Consider the following 11893-nt stretch of genomic DNA (forward strand, 5'->3'; position numbering starts at 1 on the left):
CGCTGGAGGTGGAGTTACCACGGTGACCGTCCCCCGCTGGAGGTGGAGTTACCACGGTGACCGTCCCCCGCTGGAGGTGGAGTTACCACGGTGACCGTCCCCCGCTGGAGGTGGAGTTACCACGGTGACCGTCCCCCGCTGGAGGTGGAGTTACCACGGTGACCGTCCCCCGCTGGAGGTGGAGTTACCACGGTGACCGTCCCCCGCTGGAGGTGGAGTTACCACGGTGACCGTCCCCCGCTGGAGGTGGAGTTACCACGGTGACCGTCCCCCGCTGGAGGTGGAGTTACCACGGTGACCGTCCCCCGCTGGAGGTGGAGTTACCACGGTGACCGTCCCCCGCTGGAGGTGGAGTTACCACGGTGACCGTCGCCCGCTGAAGGTGGAGTTACCACGGTGACCGTCGCCCGCTGGAGGTGGAGTTACCACGGTGACCGTCGCCCGCTGGAGGTGGAGTTACCACGGTGACCGTCCCCCGCTGGAGGTGGAGTTACCACGGTGACCGTCCCCCGCTGGAGGTGGAGTTACCACGGTGACCGTCCCCCGCTGGAGGTGGAGTTACCACGGTGACCGTCCCCCGCTGGAGGTGGAGTTACCACGGTGACCGTCCCCCGCTGGAGGTGGAGTTACCACGGTGACCGTCCCCCGCTGGAGGTGGAGTTACCACGGTGACCGTCCCCCGCTGGAGGTGGAGTTACCACGGTGACCGTCCCCCGCTGGAGGTGGAGTTACCACGGTGACCGTCCCCCGCTGGAGGTGGAGTTACCACGGTGACCGTCCCCCGCTGGAGGTGGAGTTACCACGGTGACCGTCCCCCGCTGGAGGTGGAGTTACCACGGTGACCGTCCCCCGCTGGAGGTGGAGTTACCACGGTGACCGTCCCCCGCTGGAGGTGGAGTTACCACGGTGACCGTCCCCCGCTGGAGGTGGAGTTACCACGGTGACCGTCCCCCGCTGGAGGTGGAGTTACCACGGTGACCGTCCCCCGCTGGAGGTGGAGTTACCACGGTGACCGTCCCCCGCTGGAGGTGGAGTTACCACGGTGACCGTCCCCCGCTGGAGGTGGAGTTACCACGGTGACCGTCCCCCGCTGGAGGTGGAGTTACCACGGTGACCGTCCCCCGCTGGAGGTGGAGTTACCACGGTGACCGTCCCCCGCTGGAGGTGGAGTTACCACGGTGACCGTCCCCCGCTGGAGGTGGAGTTACCACGGTGACCGTCCCCCGCTGGAGGTGGAGTTACCACGGTGACCGTCGCCCGCTGGAGGTGGAGTTACCACGGTGACCGTCGCCCGCTGGAGGTGGAGTTACCACGGTGACCGTCGCCCGCTGGAGGTGGAGTTACCACGGTGACCGTCGCCCGCTGGAGGTGGAGTTACCACGGTGACCGTCGCCCGCTGGAGGTGGAGTTACCACGGTGACCGTCCCCCGCTGGAGGTGGAGTTACCACGGTGACCGTCCCCCGCTGGAGGTGGAGTTACCACGGTGACCGTCCCCCGCTGGAGGTGGAGTTACCACGGTGACCGTCCCCCGCTGGAGGTGGAGTTACCACGGTGACCGTCCCCCGCTGGAGGTGGAGTTACCACGGTGACCGTCCCCCGCTGGAGGTGGAGTTACCACGGTGACCGTCCTCCGCTGGAGGTGGAGTTACCACGGTGACCGCCCCCCGCTGGAGGTGGAGTTACCAAGGTGACCGCCCCCCGCTGGAGGTGGAGTTACCACGGTGACCGTCCTCCGCTGGAGGTGGAGTTACCACGGTGACCGTCCCCCGCTGGAGGTGGAGTTACCACGGTGACAGTCCTCCGCTGGAGGTGGAGTTACCACGGTGACAGTCCCCCGCTGGAGGTGGAGTTACCACGGTGACCGTCCCCCGCTGGAGGTGGAGTTACCACGGTGACCGTCCCCCGCTGGAGGTGGAGTTACCACGGTGACCGTCCCCCCGCTGGAGGTGGAGTTGCCACGGTGACCGCCCCCGCTGGAGGTGGAGTTGCCACGGTGACCGTCCCCCGCTGGAGGTGGAGTTACCACGGTGACCGTCCCCCGCTGGAGGTGGAGTTACCACGGTGACCGTCCCCCGCTGGAGGTGTAGTTACCACGGTGACCGTCCCCCGCTGGAGGTGTAGTTACCACTGTGACCGTCCCCCGCTGGAGGTTTAGTTACCACGGTGACCGTCCCCTGCTGGAGGTGTAGTTACCACGGTGATCGCCCCCCGCTGTTGGTGTAGTTACCACGGTGACCATCCCCTGCTGGTGATGTAGTTACCACGGTGATCGCCCCCCGCTGGCGGTGTAGTTACCGCGGTGACCGTCCCCCTCTGGCGGTGTAGTTACCACGGGGACCGACCTCCTACGAGGCTGATAATGAGCGGTCAGGTCGGCGGAGGAGGCCGCGGTGGAGTTTGTGTCTTTTCCTCCAGATTCTTCCTGATAAATGTCGGATATTTGGGGCAGAATTCAGTGATTGTCGTTATATCGTCCCCTGTGATCTCCATCTTCTCCTTTATCATGAAGACTCCGGCAGGACGAGATCCCTCCAGCTGATCCAGTGTTCATCCCTCCTTCTCCTGAATGACCCCGAGGATGGACGAGGACGAGACCACCAGAAGATTATTACACTTCACCCTGGAGATCATCTCCCTGCTGAGCGGAGAGGTAACTCCTCTACATTTCTATCCGCTTTATTGTGTTATGTAACAAGTCCGACATCGGGAAGAGGAAATCCAGAAGAGGAAGAGAAGGATTCTTTACTGTAAGAGCAGTGATTGTGTGCAGCTCTCTGCCAGGAGGAGTTGTCATGGGGATTCCCTATAAGAGCTGTAGAGGGGCCTGGATGTCTGTCCTGAGTGTAATAATATTCCAGGTTATGGCCCCAGATTACTGGAGACGGTTATTGATCCCGGGATTTCTACTGATTGTCAGATCTGGAGTCGGGAAGGAATTCTTCTCCCTAAGTGTCTCTCTCCATACACAGGATTACACAATAGTGAGGAAGACACCGGGGGAGGGTGTGACTCCCATCATCCATCTCCAGGAGTCAGGAGGGCGGAGCCTGGGCCCCATCACAGAGCCTCCCCCGCACCCCCCGATACATGAGAGGAAGAGGAAGAAGATCCTAGAGCTCAGCAACAAGATGATTGAGCTGCTGAGCGGAGAGGTGACTGCTGGGACATTATACAGGACAGCACTGGAGGATTCTGGGTGATGACCGGAGAGGTGACTGCTGGGACATTATACAGGACAGCACTGGAGGATTCTGGGTGATGACCGGAGAGGTGACTGCTGGGACATTATACAGGACAGCACTGGAGGATTCTGGGTGATGAGCGGAGAGGTGACTGCTGGGACATTATACAGGACAGCACTGGAGGATTCTGGGTGATGACCAGAGAGGTGACTGCTGGGACATTATACAGGACAGCACTGGAGGATTCTGGGTGATGAGCGGAGAGGTGACTGCTGGGACATTATACAGGACAGCACTGGAGGATTCTGGGGGATGACCGGAGAGGTGACTGCTGGGACATAATACAGGACAGCAGTGGAGGATTCTGGGTGATGAGCGGAGAGGTGACTGCTGGGACATTATACAGGACAGCAGTGGAGGATTCTGGGTGATGAGCGGAGAGGTGACTGCTGGGACATAATACAGGACAGCAGTGGAGGATTCTGGGTGATGAGCGGAGAGGTGACTGCTGGGACATAATACAGGACAGCACTAGAGGATTCTGGGGGATGACCGGAGAGGTGACTGCTGGGATATTAGACAGGACGGCACTGGAGGATTCTGGGGGATGACCGGAGAGGTGACTGCTTGGACATTATACAGGACGGCACTGGAGGATTCTGGGTGATGACCGGAGAGGTGACTGCTGGGACATTATACAGGACGGCACTGGAGGATTCTGGGTGATGAGCGGAGAGGTGGCTGCTGGGACATTATACAGGACGGCACTGGAGGATTCTGGGTGATGACTCGAGAGGTGACTGCTGGGACATTATACAGGATGGCACTGGAGGATTCTGGGTGATGACTGGAGAGGTGACTGCTGGGACATTATACAGGGCAGCACTGGAGGATTCTGGATGATGACCGGAGAGGTGACTGCTGGGACATTATACAGGGCAGCACTGGAGGATTCTGGGTGATGACCGGAGAGCTGACTGCTGGGACATTATACAGGACAGCACTGGGGGATTCTGGGTGATGAGCGGAGAGGTGACTGCTGGGACATTATACAGGACAGCACTGGAGGATTCTGGGTGATGACCGGAGAGGTGACTGCTGGGACATTATACAGGGCAGCACTGGAGGATTCTGGGTGATGACCGGAGAGGTGACTGCTGGGACATTATACAGGACAGCACTGGAGGATTCTGGGGGATGAGCGGAGAGGTGACTGCTGGGACATTATACAGGACAGCACTGGAGGATTCTGGGTGATGACCGGAGAGGTGACTGCTGGGACATTATACAGGACAGCACTGGAGGATTCTGGGTGATTAGCGGATAGGTGACTGCTGGGACATTATACAGGACAGCACTGGAGGATTCTGGGTGATGAGCGGAGAGGTGACTGCTGGGACATTATACAGGACAGCACTGGAGGATTCTGGGTGATGAGCGAAGAGGTGACTGCTGGGACATTATACAGGACGGCACTGGAGGATTCTGGGTGATGACCGGAGAGGTGACTGCTGGGACATTATACAGGACAGCACTGGAGGATTCTGGGTGATGAGCGGAGAGGTGACTGCTGGGACATTATACAGGACGTCACTGGAGGATTCTGGGTGATGAGCGGAGAGGTGACTGCTGGGACATTATACAGGACAGCACTGGAGGATTCTGGGTGATGAACGGAGAGGTGACTGCTGGGACATTATACAGGACAGCACTGGAGGATTCTGGGTGATGACGGTGTCGTTGTCAGGTTCCTATAAGGTGTCAGGACGTTGCTGTCTATCTCTCCATGGAGGAGTGGGAGTATCTAGAAGGACACCAGGATCGGTACCAGGAGGTGATGATGGAGGAGCTCCGGCCTCTGACATCACCAGGTGAGAGGAGACTCTTGTTGGCTCGGTGGATGTGATGACGTCTCTCGGCCTCGTCCTATAATAGATGATTTTTCTCCAGACTTGCTCTGGTTTCTCTACATTTTCTCACAGCTTTCATTCCCTGATTCTTCTCTTCTGATCTGTGAGTCGCGGTTTCTCCGCTGTCGTCTTCATCAGTCTTGAGTCTTCGTCCTCGGCGGCTTCTTTCAGAATCTTTCATCTTCCTTAGAGCATCGGTCACATTTTGTCTGCAGATGTCCCAGCTGGTGATGAATGAGCCTGCTCGCCACTGCTCCGTACTTGATCGAGTATCCCTTGTGCTCGAGTCCCCACTCTGCATGTTTCGCTGCTGTTCTTTAGCCACTAAACATGCAGGGATTGCCTGCCAATTATGGTAATGCCGCAGCCATGTTGGTTAATTTCATTACTGTGATTGGCTGGCTGCATCACTTCATCGGGTCTATATAAGACCCTGTGATGCGATGCTCGCCACACTCTACCCTGGAAACAGAGTAGGAAGAGTTGCTGGAGAAGGGAGAGTTTGCATTACAGGCCTTGCTGCTGAAACAAAATAGTCCTTTTCAAGGCTACTTCTATGGTCGTGTGTGATAATGACCGTAATCTGGTGATCTGGTGGCGGCTCTGAAGCTTGGCAAGCTCGCACTTGTATCATGCCTGGCCCACCTACTCAACTTAGTGGTTCAGTGCTTTCTGAAAGCCTACCTAGATTTGCCTGAGCTACTTGTGAAGGTTCGCTGCGTGTGCTTCCATTTCCGCAAGTAACCTACAGCTGCCGCCAGTCTGGCTGTGCTGCAGCAGTGCTTGCAAGTGCCCGCTCACCGACTGGTGCGCAACATGACCACACACTTCAACTCAAATTATATATGTTGGCACGGCTCTGTGAGCAGCTGAGGGCAGTAGTTGAATACCAGCTACAACATGCCCGTCGGTATTCCGGTCAGCCTTTGCACATAACAACCGAAGAGTGGGCATAGATATCTGACATCTGTAATGTTCTACAAAAGTTTGAGGAATCAACAAAGATGGTGAGCGGGGATGACTCCGTAATCAGCATAACGATCCCTCTTCTGTGCCTACGCAAACTCTCGCTGCTCACAAGTAAAGTAGAAGCTTTGCATGTGGACCAGGTGGAGATGGTAGGAAGAAAGTACACAGGGTGATACTACATAGCCCAGCCTCATCTTATCGTGAATTGGAGGAGGAGGAGGCTTAGGAGGATCAGGAGATTATTGTCTGCACTAGGGATAAAGCTGGTGTGGGTAGTAACCTCTCATCTGTTCAGGCTGAAGAGGAGGAAAAGGAGGAGATGAATAGTCGTCGTCTTGTTGGCAGTCTGGCACACATGGCTGACTCTATGTTTCGCTGCCTCTCCTGTGACCATCGCTTTATTCGCATTTTGGCCAACACTGATTACTGCTTGTTCACCCTTTTCGACCCACGCTACAAGGAGAATTTTCCATCTCTCCTTCCTGTGGCACAGAGGGCTAGTAAAATGTTGCAGTTCCAGAAGGCCTCAGTTGAACAATTAGTACAAAAATCACCATCTGACAACACTGGTGGCAGAAGTCACAGTTCCATGGACAACCAAGGTGCAGAGGCAGGGGAACACTATCAAAGGTCTGGGACAGCTTCATTAGACCCTCCCAGCCCCCAGGCCCTGATGCGCGGGGTACTCTGACAAGGAGGGAAATGTTTTTGAAGGTGGTGGAGTACCTTGCTGACCGTAGCGATGTCCCCCGTGATTCCTCTGTGCCTTACAACTATTGGATATCCAAACTGGACACGTGGCATGAACTGGCTCTCTTCTGCTTGGAGGTCCTCGCCTACCCTGCCGCTAGCGTTTTGTCAGAGCGGGTTTTTAGTGCCGGTGGTGGAATTATAGCTGATAAGCGCATCCTCCTGTCAGCTGACAGGCTGACTCTTATAAAAATGAACAAGGGCTGGGTTGGGTCAGGCTTCTCACCGAATGACAGCAGGAGAGGAAAAAGCCAATTAAAATGTTCCTTTTTTTTCTGATCTATTCCCTTGCACCCCTTCCCATCCAAACAAGGGTATATGGTTAATGGTTTATTCTTTTTCATGTCCTAATCATCCACCATACCAATAGTGTGATCATGAGACCCTCGCTCTTAATTTTTACAGTGTGTGGATGATTCCCTCCATCATTTTTAGAGGCCTACCTCTAAAAATCTCTTACATATCTGTATACCCCCCAGGAGTAAATGTTCTTATACACTTGGTGCATAGGCTTTACCAGTGTAGGAGTTCCATTCCTTCCAAATGGGGAATAAAAAATGAAATATTTTCTGACACCCTCCTCTACGTGTCTTCCAGGGTGTATTGCAGTCCCTTCTAATTTCTGGCAGCCCTTGCACTTAGTGCATAGCCTTTATGAGTCTAGGACTCCCACTACCTTACAATTGTAACAGAAGGTGTATGAGGCCTCCTTTATGTCTAATACAGGGGGTATCGGAGTCCCTCTTCCTTCTAATTTTTGGCAATACTTAATAGAGATAAGAAAATATGCAAACCCCAAAAAGGAATTTTGTTTTTAGGTTGCAGCTGTACTTAGTGCATAGGCTTTACAAGTCTAGGAGTCCCACTCCTTACAAGTGGGGAAAAAACTTTATAAATCTCAGGCACAAGATTATTTTTTTCCTGACTGAATTGGAAAATTGCTGCATTTTTTAAAGAAGCAGAATGTCAATTTTTTGCAGCATTGAAATCAATGAGAGAGTGCAAAAACGCTTCTTGTGAACACATCCTAAGGGGTGGAGGAGGCGTTTTTTTTTCTTCACTTTCTCCGTACTGAGCACAAAGTCCTGGATAAATATCGGCACCGGACCGTCCCTCAGACCCCGAAACACGAGTCCTGACATAAAGATGGAGCGTGGTGGAGCCGATCACGCCCCAGAGCCGGACATGGAGGCTCCAGCAGTTCTCGGCCCCCGCGTCTATTCACCACTCGCTCTGCAGGCGGAGAAGCACAGAACTTTCCCTACTGGAGGAGAAGGTCGGATCACCGCGCACTCCTCTCTATAGGGGGAATGTTTCTCCTGGAGGAGAAGGTCGGATCACCGCGCACTCCTCTCTATAGGGGGAATGTGTCTCCTGGAGGAGATCGGCGATTCTGAGTACAGAGAGTTATAGGCCTTTCTACTTTTTTTTTTCTCTTAAATATTTCCCTTTCCACTCGGCCCACACAATACAGGTGTAAAAGCTCCACTTACACATCCTCCTGGGGAGAAGAATATAATAATAATGGCCCATTGTGAAGAAGCCGCTGTTCAGCAGAGGAGGCCGACAGTTTTTTCGGTAGAGGCTGAAATTGGCTTCTTCAGTGAGGATATAATAAATCTTATGGCGCCCAGACATATCTATACGCCCAAAATCCCACATCATCATCATCATCATCATCCCCCAGATGGACCCCTGTAAATGCAGCAGAAATGATGATAGTTTGGGGCCTCGTGCTGCATATGGGCACAGTGAGTAAACCAGAGCTTCAGCAATACTGGATGATATACACTGCGCACTTAGTTTTTTTTTAACCATAAGTTTTTATTGAATCAAAACGTCATATTTTACATCATATTAACAATCAGTTTATATCGTGATGACATCATAGATTCTTAATTTTCTTTTGGTAATGCAAGGATTAAACGATAAAACAATAGTAACTCTTTATTAGTGTTGATCGAGCACTAAAATGTTCGAGTGCTCGGGCCGAGCTTACCGTGATACTCAGGTGCTCGACCCGAGCAACGAGCCCAATGTTAGTCTATGGGAGACCCGAGCATTTTTGCGGCGGCACCCCTGGCAGTCTGTAGAAAGCCTAAAAATTGCCCAAAACGATAGTCACAGTGCTCAAAAGACATGGGGATCGCCCCAGGAAGCATTTCTGACCCCCAGGTCACTGCTGTCAACAACGTGGTCAGAGGTATTAAGCCACTTTTACGGGCTCACAATAAAACGTTCAAAAACGAAACTGAAACGGTTTTCCTGTGAAATATGTTAAGGAACATCCTTTCCAGGGTAAAGACTTCTGTATAAGGTAAAATAAATAGCCAAAAACCAAAATACTCCTCCACAGCTTGGGCTATGTTCACAAGTAGCATTTTTTATGCGTTTTTGCACTTTTGTATTGCTTTCAACCGTGACAAATGCATTCACCGGGAAATGTCATTTTAACATTATACAACCTTATCTGGCCATGTACTGTGTGACACATGCATACAGTGCTGAAAAGACATGGGAACAGCATGGGGAAGCATCTCTGACACCCAGGTCACTGTCTAAAAGTGTGCCCATCATGAGTGATCCTTGCCGCATCAGAAGATGCAGACTTTCAACTATCCCCGTGCAAGTCCTTGTCCCAGGGCAGTGTTCAATTGTACCTCCCCCATTCCTTGCAATGCAAGCGCAAGTATGCAGCCTGCCACCCACCCACCCCCAGGCTGCAATACCATACTGCTAGCTTGCACTTGATATGGGACCTTTTAGTTTGGAGGAGGCCGAAGCTGGCCACTACCTCATGGCTGCTTTGGCAGCGAGATATCCATACTCAGTCCCCAGCCGCCCGGCGGCCAGGTTTCCACGCTCGGTCCCCAGCCGCCCCGCAGCCAGGTGTCCATAAACGGTTCCCAGCCGCCCCTATTTCTCCTTGGAAGTTCCCCCCACACTTTTCTTAGCCCGGCCTGCTTTAGGGCAGCATTGGATGAGCCCACCAGAGAACCAGACTCCTCCGGTGGGCCCTGGCTTCTCCATCAGGTGAGTTGAAAGTGCCAAGGTGAGGAGCATGATGATGATGATAGAAGTTAGCATCTGCTTTTTTTTCTTGGAATGCAAGCGTAAGTGTGCAACCTGCCACCCACCCACCCCCAGGCTGCAATACCATACTGCTAGCTTGCACTTGAAATGGGGCCTTTTAGTTTGGAGGAGGCCAAAGCTGGCCACTACCTCATGGCTGCTTTGGCAGTGAGGTATCCATACTCAGTCCCCAGCCGCCCGGCGGCCGGGTGTCCACGCTCGGTCCCCTGCCGCCAGGGGGCGGCCGGGTGTCCATACTCGTCTGGGTGTCCACACACGGTCCCCAGCCGCCCCCATTTGTCCTTGGAAGTTCCTCCCACACTTTTCTTAGCCCGGCCTGCTTTAGGGCAGCATTGGATGAGCCCACCAGAGAACCAGACTCCTCCGGTGGGCCCTGGCTTCTCCATCAGAGGAGTTGAGAGTGCCAAGGTGAGGAGCATGATGATGATGATAGAAGTTAGCGTCTGCTTTGTTTTCTTGGAATGCAAGCGCATGTATGTAGTAGCGGCTAGGCCTGAGGTGGTCAGCGTTTTGGCGCATATCCTACCTACTACGAGGATTGCTGGATGTTTTCCTGCTACTATCCCAGTTCTATGACTTCCGTTAAAACAAAGCTTCAGGTGATGAATGATGGATGAGGTGGTGGCAAAGGAGAAAGAGCAGGAGGAACAGGGACCATTCACATCAATATCAGGCCAGTCAACCACACATGTCTTGTAGGATATGTTTCTGTACCAAAAGGAGCGGTTCGGCTACACAGTTATAGGGCATGCAGTGAGTGCAATGCCTACCAAAAATTTTGTCCCAAAATCTGGTATGCATGGCCCCCACCCCTCGTCCCCAATCCTGGTATGCATGGCCCCCACCCCTCATGCCCAATCCTGGTATGCATGGCCCCCAATCCCTCGTGCCCAAATCCTGGTATGCATGGCCCCCAATCCCTCGTCCCAAATCCTGGTAAGCATGGCCCCCACCCCTCATCCCCAATCCTGGTATGCATGGCCCCCACCCCTCATCCCCAATCCTGGTATGCATGGCACCCACCCCTCATCCCCAGTCGTGGTATGCATGGCACCCCAATCCTGGTATGCATGGTCCCCAACCCCTCGTCCCCAATCCTGGTATGCATGGCCCCCAGGATTGGGGATGAAGGGTGCCATGCATACCAGGATTTCGGTTGAGGGGGCAATGCTTGGGAAATTTACCAGTAGCTGCTGCATTTGCCACCCTAGGCTTATGCTCAAGTCAATAAGCTTTCCCAGTTTTTTGTGGCAAAATTAGGTGCCTCAGCTTATGCTTGGGTCGGTTTATACTCGAGTATATACGGTACTGGTAAATGGTAACCGTCCCCCCCCCCCCCAATCTCCATAACGGGGAATTAGGAGGGAAGAAACTGATGGATGGAAACGTGGAGCTTTCTCCAGCTCCTCTGTGGTTCGATCCCTGGTGGAGACGAATTTTAGAGAAGTTGTGTTTCTTAGTACGGCTCCTTCATCTGACTGACGAGGGTCTTCTCTGTCCCTCTCCTTGGGGTCCTCATCCTCCGAGTGCAGAGCAGAGAGCATTAGGCTTTGGCCTCACTGATTATTACTTCATATTTGGGGCCCACAATGTGCTGGGACCTCTGTACCGGTGGTGAGGACCACAACAATGTAATTTATTCCCTGATACATAAACATAGAATTACCGGTTCTGAGAGACGAGTCTCATATATAGACAGATACACGGCAGGTCATGTATTCAGTCTCTGTGTCTCCACAGATAGATCCAGGAGGAGAAATCCACCAGAGAGATGTCCCCGTCCTCTGTATCCCCAGGACTATCCAGAGGAGAATCACAACATCCCGGAGGATCATCAGGTAGATGACACTGAAGTCCCCACAACATCTGACCATGAAGTGATTGGACCTGAGCTCATCTTACATTGTTCTTTTTAGGGTGAAGATCTGATTGATATTAAGGTTGAGGTTATACATGGAGCACAAGAGGTGACCGCAATATGGGCCGAT

The sequence above is a fragment of the Phyllobates terribilis genome, unplaced genomic scaffold, assembly GCF_046119375.1.
Source record: "Phyllobates terribilis strain yellow unplaced genomic scaffold, ASM4611937v1 Scaffold_1__5_contigs__length_1240528914, whole genome shotgun sequence".
Classification (NCBI taxonomy): domain Eukaryota; kingdom Metazoa; phylum Chordata; class Amphibia; order Anura; family Dendrobatidae; genus Phyllobates; species Phyllobates terribilis.